Genomic DNA, 16,981 nt, shown 5'->3' on the forward strand with positions numbered 1-16,981 from the left:
GCTCACCATCTTAACATTTGTGAGTGCACATGTACAGCAACTGTGTGTGTGTGTGTGTGTGTGTGTGTGTGTGTGTGGTCCTTTAAGGCTGACGGTGATGAAAGCTGCCCGTGGTGACAGGCTTCACCATGAAACCAAAGACACCCTGAAGGACTGTAGACACCCTGCTGCTCACGAAGGAGTGAAAGAGTGATAGAGGGACTGATGAGGAGAAGAAAAGGAATAAAAGTATACGAATGAGAGATGGAGGCCAGTGAAGGAGGCATATGAATGGAGAGAGTGCTGCGCTGTGAAGGAGAGACTGAGAGGACAGGTAATTTTTGATGACAGTGAGAAAGCGAAAAACAAAGACAGAGGGAGATGGAGGGATAGGGAGGAGGGGGGAGCAGGAGAGATATGTGACGTGATTGATAAAAACACAGAAACAAGAAAAGATGAAAGGCACTGGAGTGAGATGGAGGGAATCTTCATCAGAGACGAGGAAGGGATAGAAAGACTATTTATCTAAGCCCTGAGGGGGGGAGGGAGAGAAAAAAACGAGTGAGCGGGAGCCAGAGTACACAAGAAAGAAAGCAAAAAGAGGAGGGAGAGATGAACGTGAGCAAAAGCCGAAGAGGAGCTGCCTTTTGAAAGCTATTTGGTCCTGAGTCTCCATTAATTCTGCCGGCATTTAGCTCTCTGTGTGAAGTGCTTTGGTAACAATGGATTCATCAAGCAGTCTGCGCGATTTGAATTTAACTCAAGGAAGAGAGACAGGGATAGAAAAGGGTTTGGAGGGGAAGTCTGAGTGGTGGAAGAGATTCGGGTAAGGGAAGGAGAGGAGGGAAAGGCCAAGTGTGTGGCGCTCCTTCATCGTGCCGAGGGCCATTCATCGCAAATAGATGCTCACAGGAAGGGTGGAGTGTCAACTTCTATTGTCACAAAAATGAGTTATTGTTTATTCACCAGTGTTGGGATCTCTGGTCATGTGCTCTGGAGAACAATAGAAAGGCCTACATGTGACCCATAAAGCCTGACTTAGAGTGACTAACCGTTAGAAATCTATTTTATGGCGTACGCCTAGTCATAAATTCCTGAGTTCGAACCCCGAACGAGCACAGACATTGGCTATGTGCCAGCCATCCCTAAGGAATCTACGGTGACGTCACTCAGGTAATAAAAGGTCACTGCGACCATCACCCTTCGCTTTTTCCCCGTGCGTGCTGTGACAGTGAGAGCTTCTCCAGGCTCTCCGAGTGTCCAAACCGCCAAAAGGGAGCAACAATCAAACGTTTTGATTAACATCATTTTAGATCCCGGGTCACAGTTCTGCAACTCGCAGGCCGAGAAACAGACTGCTGTATTTTTCCTGTAACTTTTCCTTTTTTCCTTTTACCGACGTGGATCGCTGGGCAATCAGCTGATCGCACGTTAACGAGCCGCGCGCCGACTTTGTTAAGGACGAAAACAAAGTTTGTTAACTTTTCCACCGGTGATTTTCTCCGCTGCCGCCGAGAGATCAACACTCCGCATCATCAGAATAACGGACCGCCAGCATCCCGCCGAGGACGACGCTGCGAACGTTTAAGCGGATCATCATTTCAAACTCCGAATGATCGGAGCAACGCAACGTAAGAGGCTTATGTCTGGGCAGAGATAGTGTAAAGTAGGATTGTTTACACATGCTTTCTGTAACTTTTAAGTGCTGCATTCATTGATTTTAGTTTCCGGTCGGTCATTTCCGCCGTTTCAGCGAGACCGCGCGTCACCAGTTAAAGGACCAATAGATGAGCAGATAAGCTCCGGTTTACTGACTCCGCTATTGTGTGGTGACACGCGAGGCTCTAAAGAATTAGAGTGGATTATTTTATTGGGTTGTGTTTTCTTGTATTTTCATTTCTATCTTTCCTCACACTCTTCTTTCTGAACGGTGAGGCGAAAGTCCGAGCACGCGATCACGAACCGTAACCAAGGGGTACGTGGCGCTCAAAGGCTTCCGCCCATCGTTCTCTTCTGTGACCACATAAGCAACATCACATTGGTTATCACCATCTTGGCTCTGAATAATACGGCCGGCGTATTCTTCGGTAGTCATTTGGAGTTTGCTGAGTCATCACATGCGTGTGACTAGTTTTGTTTGCTGAGTCATCCTTTATGTGGTTGTTCATCCTGGTGTGCTGACCCCTCCTCATGTAGTCCTCCACCATTTTGGTTGTAGTTTCCCCACTCGCCATTTTGGTTGTAGCTCCTCCCCTCATGTGGCCATCCGCCATCTTAATTGTAGTCAGCCACTAGCTATCTTGTTAGCTGCTATCTTGCTAACCGCCATTTTGTTTGTTTTTAGCCTGTAGCTTGTTAGCCACCCTCTGGCTAGCTTGCTAACCGCCATTTTGTTTGTTTTTAGCCACTAGCTTGTTAGCCGCTACCTGGCTAGCTTGTTAGCCCCATACTGTTGTCATCATCTCTTTCTCTCACACACACCCATACACACACACACACACACTCCTGTATATATGCACACCTATGTATAGATATACTCTTGTTGCTGTACCTGCGTTATCTTTAGTTAATAGTTAATGTGTGTTGATAAAACTTGGATTATAACAGTGTTTATTACAAAGTGATACTTATCTATAGATGGTTGTTGCTGTTTAATAAATCCTGTTATAGTTTAACCTGTCGTTGTCTGTGGTTGTTGTGTATGTACTTGTAATACCAGCTGAATTCATGACAGCCAGTGCTCGGAATCATCCTTCACAATTTTAAGAGACTGTTTTCCCATTAATTAATTTGGCTATTGGTCCCTGGTAACAGGGTGGTGCCCCGATATTTATGTGTATTAAGTATACACTGATTTTACTTTAATGATTATTTTCCATAATCATTGACTCTTTGCCAATAACCAAATTGCTCCTACTAAGTCGCACAACATCATTGGTGCCCCGTGTGAGGCTGTCTTATTCTAGCTGTGTTACAGTATAAACACAATAACAAAAAGGCAAAACCAAACTTTTCCATGGGTCCACCAACATAATTGGGGTCCCAGGTGAGTTTGTCTAATTCCAGCTGTGTTACAGTATCACCACAGTAACCTGCTACTGACGGTTTAGAGAATTTCTTTTCTTTGTGTTGTTTATTATTCTCCTTATTCTCCTCTTTTCTCAGAATTAGAGTGAAGAAGCCGTCCCCTGCATTTTTAATTGTTAACTATTAATTACGGGTACTAAGAGTATTGGTTGTGTTGTGTTGTGATTGCACTAAGAGGTGCCATAGATTGGACAGTGGATTACCTAGGTTAAGTGGCAGAACACAGGCCGTGTTCTCTTGCTTTCCTGGTTCTGTGAGTCCTGTTTTGACGTGCACTAACTCCTTTAGCATAAGGTATAGTGCTACTGTGTAACCTCAGTTACAACTACTTAGCAGCCATAGTTAGCCCAGCACATTGTTGATTTTTGTAGGTTTGTAAGCCACAGGTTGAAGCCCACCTGTGCAACTTAAACTTGCTCAGTGTAGCAGTTTTGTAGTTTTTGTTTTGTCTGTTCAGTGGAAAGACAAAATGAGCAGTAGGGATTCCCACACCCCAGGAGCTAGAGGCTCCCAAGAGGCAGATGACCTGAACCTGCAGGCCACAGTCACTGGCCTCGTGAAATTGGCAGTTAATGGCATGAGTGACCTGAACAGCTACAACGCTAGCACCTGTGATAAGAAAATACAGGAAGTGGTCACTTGTCACTTGTCCCTCATTTCTCAGATGCTCAGTCAGGTAACAATGCTTTATCACCGTAAAGCCCAGTTACAAGCTGCAGAGTATATGGAGCAGATTACAGTGTTGCAGACCAGCTATCATGCTGAGCAACACAAAAACTTGATCCTACAGCAAGAGGTTAAGGACCTTAGGGATCAGCTGATTGAAGTTAAGGAGGAAAATGAGACCATCCAGCAGGATTGTCCTTATTTAAATTTGCAGCTCCAAACGACGGAGGATCAGGTGAAAGCAGCCTTGATCCCTGGTCCGTCTGATATTGTTTCTGACCCAGATGCAGCCCCTGTCCCAGAAGAGATGGTTAAAACGCGAACGGCGGACACCATGGAGGACAAGCTGCGGGCTGAACGACAGGCATCCCGAGCACGGATAGCCACCATATGTCAGGAGCTTGAGGGTGCTCGACAGACAGTTCGAGCCACACCCACTGATCTGAGGACAGTTAGTGGAGAGGTAGCAGCCCCTACTGAGATGCCCGACATGATCATTCTTGACCAGTACACTCCTCCACTGGTCCACCATAGGCATGGGAATGCCTCATGCACAAGAAGTGCAACTTCATCAGCTCTCCAGCGCTCCATACCTGACTTTGCCAAAGGAAGAACCTCCCTGGAGAAAGGTGGACATCAGCCATACTCCTTGAGAGACGACAGGGACTTTGGCCACACACCGGCCGACATGCCATATCTAGGGCGCCGCTCACGCCCTCACTTTGACCAAACCTCTTCTCCACAACGAAGGAGGAGTCATGGTCTTTCCCCCCAGGACTTGAGGAATCCAGAATCCTCAGATGACCCTGACGACGCCAGCACCTACTCTCAACAGAGTCTGCGCATACGTCAGCTTGAATCTCTTGCAAGAGACATAGAGAGCTTTGACCCCAGGAACCAGGAGTCATCCATCGATGACTACTTGAGGGAGGTAGATCGCTGTCTCCTTGATCTTCCCCATGCGTCTGCCCGGGAGAAACTTCGCTTGATCTGGAAAACCACCTCCAGGAGCGTCCATGTCTTCATGGAGACTCTCCCACCAAGAACCAGAGACCACTACTCAGCGCTCTGTCAAGCCCTGCGGGAAGAATACTCCCACTATACAGACCGTGCTTCCGCCACTCTTGATGCTTTTGCTGTCACGCATAAGAAACTTGAGCCTCCCTGGGAGTATTACAGGCGTCTCAGAGCAGCATATTTCCAAGGGCGTAATGCGCCTGGATTAGAGGAAGAGCATGCTTTCAAATCTCTCTTCCTTCATAACCTGCATGAGAGCGTACGCTACGACGTGACCATGCACTGCCGCACTAACACCCTCAACATGCAGGAGATGAGGCGGTACGCGCAGCTGGCATGGGAAACACGAGTACGCCCAAGTAGGACAGCTGACAGCAGTGCCAGGGTACTGGAGATCCAGCCGTCCGCCACTGCAGAGGTGGCACTGGAAGGCAGCAAGATGCCTCGTGCCCAGATGCAAACGGGACCAGGTCCCCCGGCATACCAATCACTCCGCCCACAGGGTGGACACCCCAGTCAGAGGACCAACAGTCCTAACTGGTCACGAAACCTGAGCCCACCGGCAAAAGACACTCGCCAGCCAGACAGAAAGGTCAGGTTTAAATCCAACTCCAAACAGGGTAGGAGGTATGGTGGCAAAGCCCCACTTCCATTTAAAGAGGAAGACTTCCAAAAGGAAAGTTTAAAAGAGCTTATAAGGAAGTGTGTGGCGGAGACGTTCAGATCGACCACTCAGGCCGCCTAGTCACCCAAACATACTCCTAACACCAGAAACCCTGTTCCTTTAACTGCTTTTGTTTTTCCTTATATATATATATATATATTTCCCCTTTTGATTTTCTTATAGCATCACCAGCTGTATAGGATAGATTAACCCGACCAGCCACGGGGAGGGGGGGGTTGATGCTCACACACGCCCTGACTCACCTGTGGTGGTCACCATGGTTACAAAGCCACTCTCCAGACACTTCAGCAGGTTGCATATTGGACATCCATGAACAACGACACCAGATGTTAAATTCAAGGGTGCCTTACCTGCTGTCATCTTTAACTAACCATCCTCTGAATCAAGCACAAATTCAGGGAAAGGGGGGTCACCGTTCATGTTCTAATCTTCAAGTCAGTGAGATTGAACCAGTCCCTAAATATACTGAAGGTAATAAATCCCTCCTTATAATTATCATACACCTCTAGAAATTGGAGCTAGGCTCTGTTTGAATTGTAACTACCATAGACTGGCAGAATGAGCAACTGAAGTCTGTTTTGAATGTTGGTTTTGGCAAAACAATACACACGTATGTCATCTACACTGGCGTATCATGAGGAAGACTCCTCATTGTATTTTGAACCTTAACACATGTACCTGAACCAGGAATATCCACTGGGTCTGCCCCAGCAGCCATTTGTTAGAGATGTGAAGGATCTCTGTGGTTTGAGAGTTGACTCACCCTAGCAAAAATGCCAGGGTACCGTGTCTGCAAGAACAGAGGAAAGTGAGATCCTCACAGAGTGAATTGGCCACCTATGGTTGGTGAATACAGTCACCACAAAGCCCCGTTAGCCTACGACCGGCATGATACAGCCACTAAGCTGCTGGCTACATTAGAATACACAGCCAATTCACTGATACTCCTCCTCTTCTTCTTTCTCCTCTCTTTCTTTCCTTGGGTACCTACATTGAGCTATGCTCTTTTGAAATTGTGTTAAATGTGTGTTGAAATGCCAAATAATCACAGTAGAGTTAGTTAGCTCATTATTCATATCTGCCCAGACTGTGCCTCAACTCTGTCCAGACATTAAAGCCTCAATGAACTCCAGACATTAAAGCCTCAATGAACTCTGAATTAAAGCCTCAATGAACTCTGAGCTAAAGCCTCAATGAACTCTGAACTTTGAACTGTTGATCACTGTGTCTGCTCATCAGCCAACAGGAAGGAAGCCAGAAGGATGACCACCTTCAGCGCACATGGACCATTCGACCTTAGAGAATGTTGCTCTAAAGACCGTGGCCCCTACCCCATTCTTCAGACCAAAGGGGGGATGTTGGGATCTCTGGTCATGTGCTCTGGAGAACAATAGAAAGGCCTACATGTGACCCATAAAGCCTGACTTAGAGTGACTAACCGTTAGAAATCTATTTTATGGCGTACGCCTAGTCATAAATTCCTGAGTTCGAACCCCGAACGAGCACAGACATTGGCTATGTGCCAGCCATCCCTAAGGAATCTACGGTGACGTCACTCAGGTAATAAAAGGTCACTGCGACCATCACCCTTCGCTTTTTCCCCGTGCGTGCTGTGACAGTGAGAGCTTCTCCAGGCTCTCCGAGTGTCCAAACCGCCAAAAGGGAGCAACAATCAAACGTTTTGATTAACATCATTTTAGATCCCGGGTCACAGTTCTGCAACTCGCAGGCCGAGAAACAGACTGCTGTATTTTTCCTGTAACTTTTCCTTTTTTCCTTTTACCGACGTGGATCGCTGGGCAATCAGCTGATCGCACGTTAACGAGCCGCGCGCCGACTTTGTTAAGGACGAAAACAAAGTTTGTTAACTTTTCCACCGGTGATTTTCTCCGCTGCCGCCGAGAGATCAACACTCCGCATCATCAGAATAACGGACCGCCAGCATCCCGCCGAGGACGACGCTGCGAACGTTTAAGCGGATCATCATTTCAAACTCCGAATGATCGGAGCAACGCAACGTAAGAGGCTTATGTCTGGGCAGAGATAGTGTAAAGTAGGATTGTTTACACATGCTTTCTGTAACTTTTAAGTGCTGCATTCATTGATTTTAGTTTCCGGTCGGTCATTTCCGCCGTTTCAGCGAGACCGCGCGTCACCAGTTAAAGGACCAATAGATGAGCAGATAAGCTCCGGTTTACTGACTCCGCTATTGTGTGGTGACACGCGAGGCTCTAAAGAATTAGAGTGGATTATTTTATTGGGTTGTGTTTTCTTGTATTTTCATTTCTATCTTTCCTCACACTCTTCTTTCTGAACGGTGAGGCGAAAGTCCGAGCACGCGATCACGAACCGTAACCAAGGGGTACGTGGCGCTCAAAGGCTTCCGCCCATCGTTCTCTTCTGTGACCACATAAGCAACATCACATTGGTTATCACCATCTTGGCTCTGAATAATACGGCCGGCGTATTCTTCGGTAGTCATTTGGAGTTTGCTGAGTCATCACATGCGTGTGACTAGTTTTGTTTGCTGAGTCATCCTTTATGTGGTTGTTCATCCTGGTGTGCTGACCCCTCCTCATGTAGTCCTCCACCATTTTGGTTGTAGTTTCCCCACTCGCCATTTTGGTTGTAGCTCCTCCCCTCATGTGGCCATCCGCCATCTTAATTGTAGTCAGCCACTAGCTATCTTGTTAGCTGCTATCTTGCTAACCGCCATTTTGTTTGTTTTTAGCCTGTAGCTTGTTAGCCACCCTCTGGCTAGCTTGCTAACCGCCATTTTGTTTGTTTTTAGCCACTAGCTTGTTAGCCGCTACCTGGCTAGCTTGTTAGCCCCATACTGTTGTCATCATCTCTTTCTCTCACACACACCCATACATACACACACACACACTCCTGTATATATGCACACCTATGTATAGATATACTCTTGTTGCTGTACCTGCATTATCTTTAGTTAATAGTTAATGTGTGTTGATAAAACTTGGATTATAACAGTGTTTATTACAAAGTGATACTTATCTATAGATGGTTGTTGCTGTTTAATAAATCCTGTTATAGTTTAACCTGTCGTTGTCTGTGGTTGTTGTGTATGTACTTGTAATACCAGCTGAATTCATGACAGCCAGTGCTCGGAATCATCCTTCACAATTTTAAGAGACTGTTTTCCCATTAATTAATTTGGCTATTGGTCCCTGGTAACAGGGTGGTGCCCCGATATTTATGTGTATTAAGTATACACTGATTTTACTTTAATGATTATTTTCCATAATCATTGACTCTTTGCCAATAACCAAATTGCTCCTACTAAGTCGCACAACACCAGGACAGACACAAAAGGAGGCGGGGAGTTTAACGGCGCCTTTGTCACCAAGATAGTGTAAGTTTGCAAGTGATGGCAGACAGTGCACGTGCAGCGATATATTCACGCAAGCATGCGGACAGAATCAAACAAGTGGGAGGAAAATGCAGTGTGATGACTTGAGACTGAAAATCAAAATAATTGCATGCAATTTATTCCCGTGATAGTCGTGTTTAAATGTCATCTCAGAATGTTTCCCTGTGTTCATGTGCAGAGTAGGCTACTATATGCTGCATTTTCAGGAGGCCACGCATTTTTTACATTCCCCATTCCCTGCATTGTTGTGTATCCAGTCCTCCTCCTCTCTCCTCCCCACCTTTGCATCCTTTCTGTTATTCCTGACCCCTCCCCCTTGCCCCTCACCCTTTTCCCTGTGCTGGGGTTATTTACCATTTACAGTACGTTGCTGCATCATCTGTCACTTACGTCGCCTGCTCATCTCTCCTTCCCTCCCTGCTATCTCTCTTGTCAAACACAGAAGGTCATTGTGAGCTCTAAAATAACAGCAGACAAAAGCATTTTGTCTTTCTTTTTTCATCTTTTCCCATCTCCATTGTCTTCCCCTTCCCTACTTTTCTTGCTCCCACACTACATACTAGATTTGAAACCCAATGCGGGACAATGAGCCTAAATGAGCACCATCATCTCCCCTTTTCCTCCCCTCTCCTGCTGACCTACCCAGACTGAGATAACAGCACTCTGGCTAATATGGTGACCAATAAACAACAAAGTAAACAATCAGCAGAGGCGTTTGTCTGTATTAACACTCGGAGCCTCTGTAAAAGTCACACAGTTTATCACCTCTGCAGCCCCACCGCTTTACACCAACACGAGATCGTCAAAGATACGGAAAGGCTCATTGTTTTCCGCTCTTACCAATTTTCAGAGAAAAACACCCCAGTTTTCTCAAAGAAATAGAAAAGTTCACACAGATTTGAACACATCGCTGAAGCTGCTGTGGGTCCTGCAGCAAGAAGACTCTGATCCCTGCTGTTTACAGTAAGAGAGATCCTTTTGTGAAGAGACAGCTCAGAAAATGTTCCGGTAATAAAAAGTGAAGAGACAAATGGGGATAAAATGCAAATGAGCTGCTGATTATGCACCAGAGTCCTTCTAAGTCACGGATGGATTATGAGATGATGGTCCCCTGGGTGTTGATGCATAAAATTCCTCCCTCCTAACTTTGATGGTTAAGTGACCACACAGTTGCAGACTTTTCTATTACATCTTGCATAGTCAAAGCATCCATGTTACACAACATCAACAGAAGACCAACTGTAACCATTTGACGGAAAACCTGAGGGGACAGACTCTAACCCATTGAAGGTGTCACAATTGTGTCTTTCTTCAAAGAGAAAATCTGGTCTTTTCCTTCAGTTTGTCAGAAAAGAAAACCTTTTTGCTTTTTCACTCTGTAATGTGAAATAATTAATGTCACTTCACTCGTATGAGTCAAACAGTCCATATTCCAGATGAGTTATGAACAGTTAAAGACATACTACTACTTTTTGGATTCGATGACACCCAGAAACATCTTGAATGCCACAAAATACTAAGAAACGGGAGAGAGAAAAGTACAAAAGAAAGTAGAAAGTATAAAATAAATCTGTGCTTAGCTACTGTGAAAGGAATGACACAATACAGGGCTAGTTTACTTGCTGGTTTATATATCACGTGGATAAACGCATTCTACACACATACTCGCATCAATAGAGCTTCTGTCCATTAATCGAAGGAGATTTGACAGTCACGCCAACCTCCTGTTTATTCTCCTTGTAACGTCATCCTATCATCACTCTTTGGTGACCCTTAAACACGCATGCACATACACACACACACACACACACTGCATGTCTCTGTTACACAAAGAGAATTCAGAAAACCCCAGAGACAGCCAGTGCATGAAAAGGCTCTCCTCCAAATGGCTCATGTATTCAGCCCAGTCCCCCAGTGGATCTGCCCTATATTGACAGAGCAGAATGGTGAAGGCGTTTGTCAAAGTATGGGACAGAACAGCATGACACAGTTCTCACACTACCTGAATGACACACAAAATACAAGAACAACACGTCCCTCAGTTTAAAGGGCAATTTCCCTCAATGCAGGCTGTGATATCATGGTGCATGAGGCCGGTCTGAAACTACATTTAAAACTCTCTTAATTGTGAATAGACAGGCTGTATTTTGATGGAATGGAGCTATGTTTGAAATATGGATGTGGATGGAAAATATATTCAATGCCGATGACACAATGAAAGTGGAAAAACACAGAAAAAGTAAGGTGCTATACTTGCCAAAAAGCCGATTTGTCAGCCTTGAGAGCCATACACAATGTGTCTGTGTGCTTTTATTTTCTGGTAAGTAAAAGTTCTTCTCTGCCCTTATTTCTGGTTGAAACTGTAATTCAGCGGCATAGATTTCATAAGAAAGGTTTATATTTATTTACATTTATTGCTCTATTTAAGGCACTGTAAAAGGGAAAGTGTATCTGTGTAGCATCTTTATGTTGTGAGCATCACAAAAGTGCCTCTCAAGTCAATAAAGAAAAACAAATCATAAAGACAGACTGCAACAAAACACAGTTATCGACAAAAAGCCTCTTTGTACATATAGGTGCTCAGTCTCACCAACCTGAGGCAATGGGAAGACTGCTGCAGACTCAGAGGGCAGAAAATTCACAAATATATGCAGCAGCTTGATTGCAGACAGACAGTCCTGGAATCAAGATTGCATTTCACCAGCATTCAGAGAACAAAAAATCAAGAATAGGGGTTGATATGTGCCTCGCAGCTCCATGAAAAGTCTAGCTGTGGCATTGTGAACCAGCTGCAATTCCTGCTGCACCATGAGTCACGAGAGACCGAAGCATATATAATCAGTTTTAGTCGTTGTTTTAAAGCACAATAGGCTGTAATTTGGAAATATTTCTTAGATGAAAAAAGCAGGAGTTGGACAGAAGTGACTAGATGTGCTGTTCAGAGTTAAAATATACTAATCAGAACAACATGGACGTGTCCACAACATTATTTTGAGTTGATCGATACTTCGGCTCAGCACAACCTTAAATGATTATACTTTTTTCAGTTAAGCTGGAAGGAACTATTGGCTGTCTAATCCTTTATTGCAGCTATAAAGTCCTGTAGCACAGCTGATATGGTTCTAATGGGTCTTAATAGTAAAGTCTCATCTGTATTATGCATGTAAAAACTGTTGACAGCTGGCCGAATTTATAGGATGGCACTAATTTCTTTGGCTCAGCAAATAAAATGGTGCCTCTTACAAATACATAAAAGTAATTGGAAGTGTATTTGACAACTACTGGTGCTTCAAAAGCATGTTTATTTGGGGTTGTTCTTATTTTGTTTTCATATTTTTGCATTACTAAACAGAAACGTACACATGTTGCACAGTATACCGCCGTCCAGGGGTGCAAACTAATGACAGCGGATGCATGGATGACAATGAAACTGAATGTGTATTTGTTTACACATATAATTCTTCACATTAAGGTCAAGAAGCCAAACAAATATAAATAATAACATAAACAATAAACTCAATTACCGCTTGGGTACTTAATGTGGTTTGCCGACAGCCTGAGCTCAGTAACCTTGTTTGTGAATCTAAAATGGTGTATAAAATTGTCAGGGAGGAGGGCATTTTTCCCGTTATGGTTTCAGCCTCCTTTCTTGTTTGCTGCTGATGAGAGCCTGAGCAAACCGGAGGGGAGCAGCGAGGCTGTGAGATGGGAGGAGAAGGACAGTCAGTGGGGGAGAAAGGTGGTGCTGTGATGATGGGACTTTCATGATGTCCTGTGTTGCTGGAGCGTGGAGCTGGAAGAGGAGGGATGAGGACCAAAAGAAAAGAATGTCATCAGGGCCTCTGCAAGGATACGGTCCAGAGTAAGCATCTGGTGGGTTTGGAGGGCTTCACAGAGTGGAGTGAAGACAATGAGAGTGTCTCTAATTGTATGTGTGTTTGTGTGTGACCCACCTTACTTATGGGGCCAAAGCACAAGTCCCCACAATATAAATCATTAAATATCAGGTCTTCACCTGCTTTAAGGTTTGGCTGAGGTTAGGGTTAGGATTTAGGCAAGCAATGTTATGTATTGTTACGGTTAGGTGGTGTTTCAGTCTCCAGGAAATGAATGTAAGTATGTGTAATGTCTCAAAAAGTGATGAACACACATCTGTGTGTGTGTGAGAGAGAGTATATAGTATACACTCACCACCTTCAACAGTGTTGTGTCTTGAGAAAATATGGGACTATAAGTCACATTTCACCCTATATAATTAAATTTTGAAGACAGAGAATGAAGAGACTGAAGAGATTGCTAACCTCTTCTAGCCTCTGGAAAGTCATTTAACTTGTGGATGAGAACAGAAAATAAACAGAAATGTACTATTTTATATCCATATAAATGAGTCACTTAAGACACGATAGTTTCTAATTTCTTTCTCATTTACGGAAGTGGCCATTATAACAATGGTGAGAAACTATCCGGTCACACTGTGCAACAGCCCTTGACACTGCTGGTACGTTATGAAATTTGGCATGTAACAAAGGAGCAAAAATCATGCCCTGTGACACTCTTTTTCTCTTGGGAAAAGTGTAATTTCTGCCAAGACACAGCTGTGTCAATCAATCATGCTGCTGTAAATGAAGTCTCAGAAAGCCAGACCAGGAGAAAGTTGGCACCAAAGGTAGTTTAGGGTTGAAGGTGAGATACGAGTCAGAGCTGGAACGTAAATTTCCTTCACTCACATGAAAGTTGACAAACGGTATGTTCAGGGGTCAACGGGTAATTGTAATCAATGAGAAGTGAGTACAGTGATGAGTGTGCTGCTCCATCAAAGCATGTTTGAGTGTATCTGCGCTTGCTGTTTACTTGTATCTGAATGTGTGTTCACCCACGTGTGCATGATGCAGTGTTTGGAGGTGTCTGAGTACATCTCTCGCTGTGTGCAATCTGGACCCGATCTGTGGTTGTTGTATTTTTTTTTATGCCCCCACCCCGTCTCTCTGTTGGCTCCTCTCAAATGGCAATTTGTAAAACATGGCCCTGTGTTAGCCCTCTCCCTCGCCTCACGGCCCTTCCCTGCACGACTGCTCTCCTCCCTCATCTGTCCTCCCCATCTCCTCTTCACATCACTCGTTTTACTTCCTTCCCACACTTTCCCTCCTTCTACCCTCTCATTTCCATACCTCCTGTGCACTCTGCATCCTTGGCTATCTTCCTCTCTCTGCCTGTTTATGTCCCTCGGTCATTCGGTCTCTCTACCCCTCATTTGCCCTCCCTAGACCATGCGATTTTTCTTCTTCGTTATCGCTTCTTCTTTTTCTGTGTCCATTTTTCCTGCCGCACTCTCATTACCTTCTCCGTCTCGCCCTCCTGCACTTATTTAAATTTTTTTAGGGATCTTAATCAGTTTCTTACACATACGGTAATTGTTTGTTTCTCTGCATGCGGTATTGTATTGGTATGCACATAAAGATGCAGTCACTGTTGAATCTCCACTTTAAACGGCATACTTTATGAACTGCTGTTCGTTCTGGCTTCATTCCCAAGAGGAAGTGGCTGGGAACAATAAAACTTTTGCTCTGCTTTTGCTGTCACTCAAAGTTAAAAAGGACGACCTGGAGACTGATTGGTTGAGTTATTGTCACTATATTGTCACTTTGGCCTTATTTGAAGGGAACATTGAAGGAAAAAATACAGCCTGCAGTATTGCTTTCAGACAGATCCAGGGGTAAAGAAATCTAGGATGAAGGGAATATGACTACCAGTGTGCATATATACGTTTCACTTGTGCTATATTCTTTCCCCCAAGAGTGTTCCTAGTCATCCTAGTCCTGCTCAACTCGGCTAGTACTCATTGCCCCGATGTGTCGTTGTGATTGGATGCCCAGCAAGTGTAGATATTATCAGTTGGGGAAAAAGTTTTTATTGATGCGTTAAATGTTGACTCATTACTTTCAGTTTTCAGTCACGATTTGGTTTGGTTTGTGCAACAAGAGATTGTGGTTTGGGTTAGAATTGGACAACGGAAGCCATGTTTTAGAGGAGCTTTTTGGCAATAATGGGCACTCTTCAGAAAAAAATAAATAAATAACATGTTTAACAGTTACAGTTCTTCTCTTGGTTAATGGAGCCTTGAAAATCGAAAGAGAAGTAGCCGAGGGTCGCTAAGTGTAGAAGGAGAGACGACGGACAAGAAGGACTGATGCATAAATGGAGGAGAGGAAGAATAAGTTGAAGGACAGTGGAGAAGAGAGTGATGAGCAGACTACACAGACTCTCTTCTCTCAGCCTTGTCTGCTTCGTATTACCTCCCTCCACTCCTCTCCACTTGTCTTGTCTCATTTTCCACCAATTGTTTACCCTCGCCTATTATTCAGTTCACCTCTATTAAATTTGTTCCAGGATTCAGTATTTTGTATTATTGGCCAGATGCAGTTCTCTGTCCTCTCTGCTGTCCTTAACTCTGAGGTAAACAGTCTCTCACTCTTTCATCTTCATTAACTGTCCCTCTGCCCCTCTTTTATACGCCTCTGTCACCGCTTGACCAATCCATCCATCCAGCCACATGCCTGCACTACAAACACACACACACACACACGTGTTCTCGTGTGTGTCACTGGGCATTTCCATGACAACATCAACATGAAAACCTCCCCTTCTTTGCTCGAGGTTCCGCTAATTTGCATTTCATTTGCATGTTTCACGAGCAACCGGCGGCATTTGACTTTGACAATGGCGGGGAAGCTGGCATGACCCTGTCTGTTTCTCTATCTCTCTCTCTCACAAAGTGTGTGTTTATCTCTCACTTCACCCTCTTACCCAGTGTTTTTGTCATTTAACCTTTCAACTCAATCTCCGCTCATCACTCTTTTTTCTTTTCCTGTCCGTTGCCATAACAAGATTTCCTAACCTCCTTTTCCTCTCTCCTCATCCTTCTTTAGCTGCTGTTTGGAAAACAGATTGCTGCCAGTTTGTCAAATTGTACTTTTACCTCCTTCTTGTCTGTTTTTATCATTTGTAAACATTTTTCTTCCATTTTTCTTCCATCTCTCTCTATTCCTTACACCCGTCTGAAAGAAGCTGCAACTGTAAGTCTTTCATTCCACTCTGAATAAAAGTCACACTTGCAGCCTATTTGCGATTGGACAAAGAGCTTTCCATCCATTTCTTTTGCAGACAAACACAGCTGCTGCTAAACACACATTTATTGACAATCAATAACAAGAAATGTACTGGCATGTGTGCACAAACAGACACATACATGCACGCATCCCCACTGAGAATCCAGGAAGACATCCGAGAGAAACACACACACACACACACACACACACACACACGCACACCACTGCACTCACATCAGTAAACAGACACAGAAATGTGTGTGTACAGACAACTAATGCTATTTACACTCCTGCACGCACCCACATGCAGAAAGACGTTCCCAAGTAGCTGTGAAATTAAACTTCTTTTTCAAATCCGACATGTTGAAAAATCTTTTGAGTGGTTAACCAGACACAAAAGCGTCCGCCTTTTTTTTTTTTTTTTGGTACATTTTTTTTTTCCATCAAGAGGATTTCCAATTAAACAAATTCTCCATAGCTGAGATTAGCATCACTAATTTGCTTCCTCCACTTCACAACAAATTACATGCCAGCATCAACAATATGGCGAAGTCACCTCCTATTCCCAATGTTCTCTGCTGGAGAAAATGGTAAAGTTGAAATGATGTGAGAGTGTGACAGAACATGGTTCTCGTACGACTCGGTCTGTTCGCATCCTCCACTGAGGAGAGTTTAAAAGCCGTTCTCAGGATGCCTGCTGTAATTGGCTGTGCTGTTGAAGAGCAGAACTGTTCACAGGCTTCATTACTGCCAAGCCTATATACGGCAAGTGAACGGGGTAAAAATTAGACACCATCAGCAGTCACTTCGCTGTGTATATATCAAGTGGGTTTTGCTGTCTTTGTGAGAACCAAATGTGTGTGTGTGTGTATGCTACATAAAAGACAGTGTTACTTATTAGCATGATTCACCAAATGCGTACGTGTGTGTGCGTGCGTGTGTGTGTGTACTTCATTCATTAATGTGTCTCTGTGTGTGTACGTACTCCTTCAAATTTGTGTGCTTGTGAGAGACAGACAGGGGGACATTGTGCGTCAAAGAAAAGGA

At 44.3% G+C, this 16,981-nt stretch overlaps 1 protein-coding gene across 2 annotated transcripts in view; it reads right to left on the reverse strand.

Moving 5' to 3' along the window:
- Window positions 1–16,981, reverse strand: part of cadm4 (cell adhesion molecule 4) — a 146,710-nt gene that overhangs the window by 52,940 nt on the left and 76,789 nt on the right. The gene's annotated exons all lie outside the window — the stretch shown is intronic.

The sequence above is a fragment of the Scatophagus argus genome, chromosome 9, assembly GCF_020382885.2.
Source record: "Scatophagus argus isolate fScaArg1 chromosome 9, fScaArg1.pri, whole genome shotgun sequence".
In the NCBI taxonomy this organism is placed as follows: domain Eukaryota; kingdom Metazoa; phylum Chordata; class Actinopteri; family Scatophagidae; genus Scatophagus; species Scatophagus argus.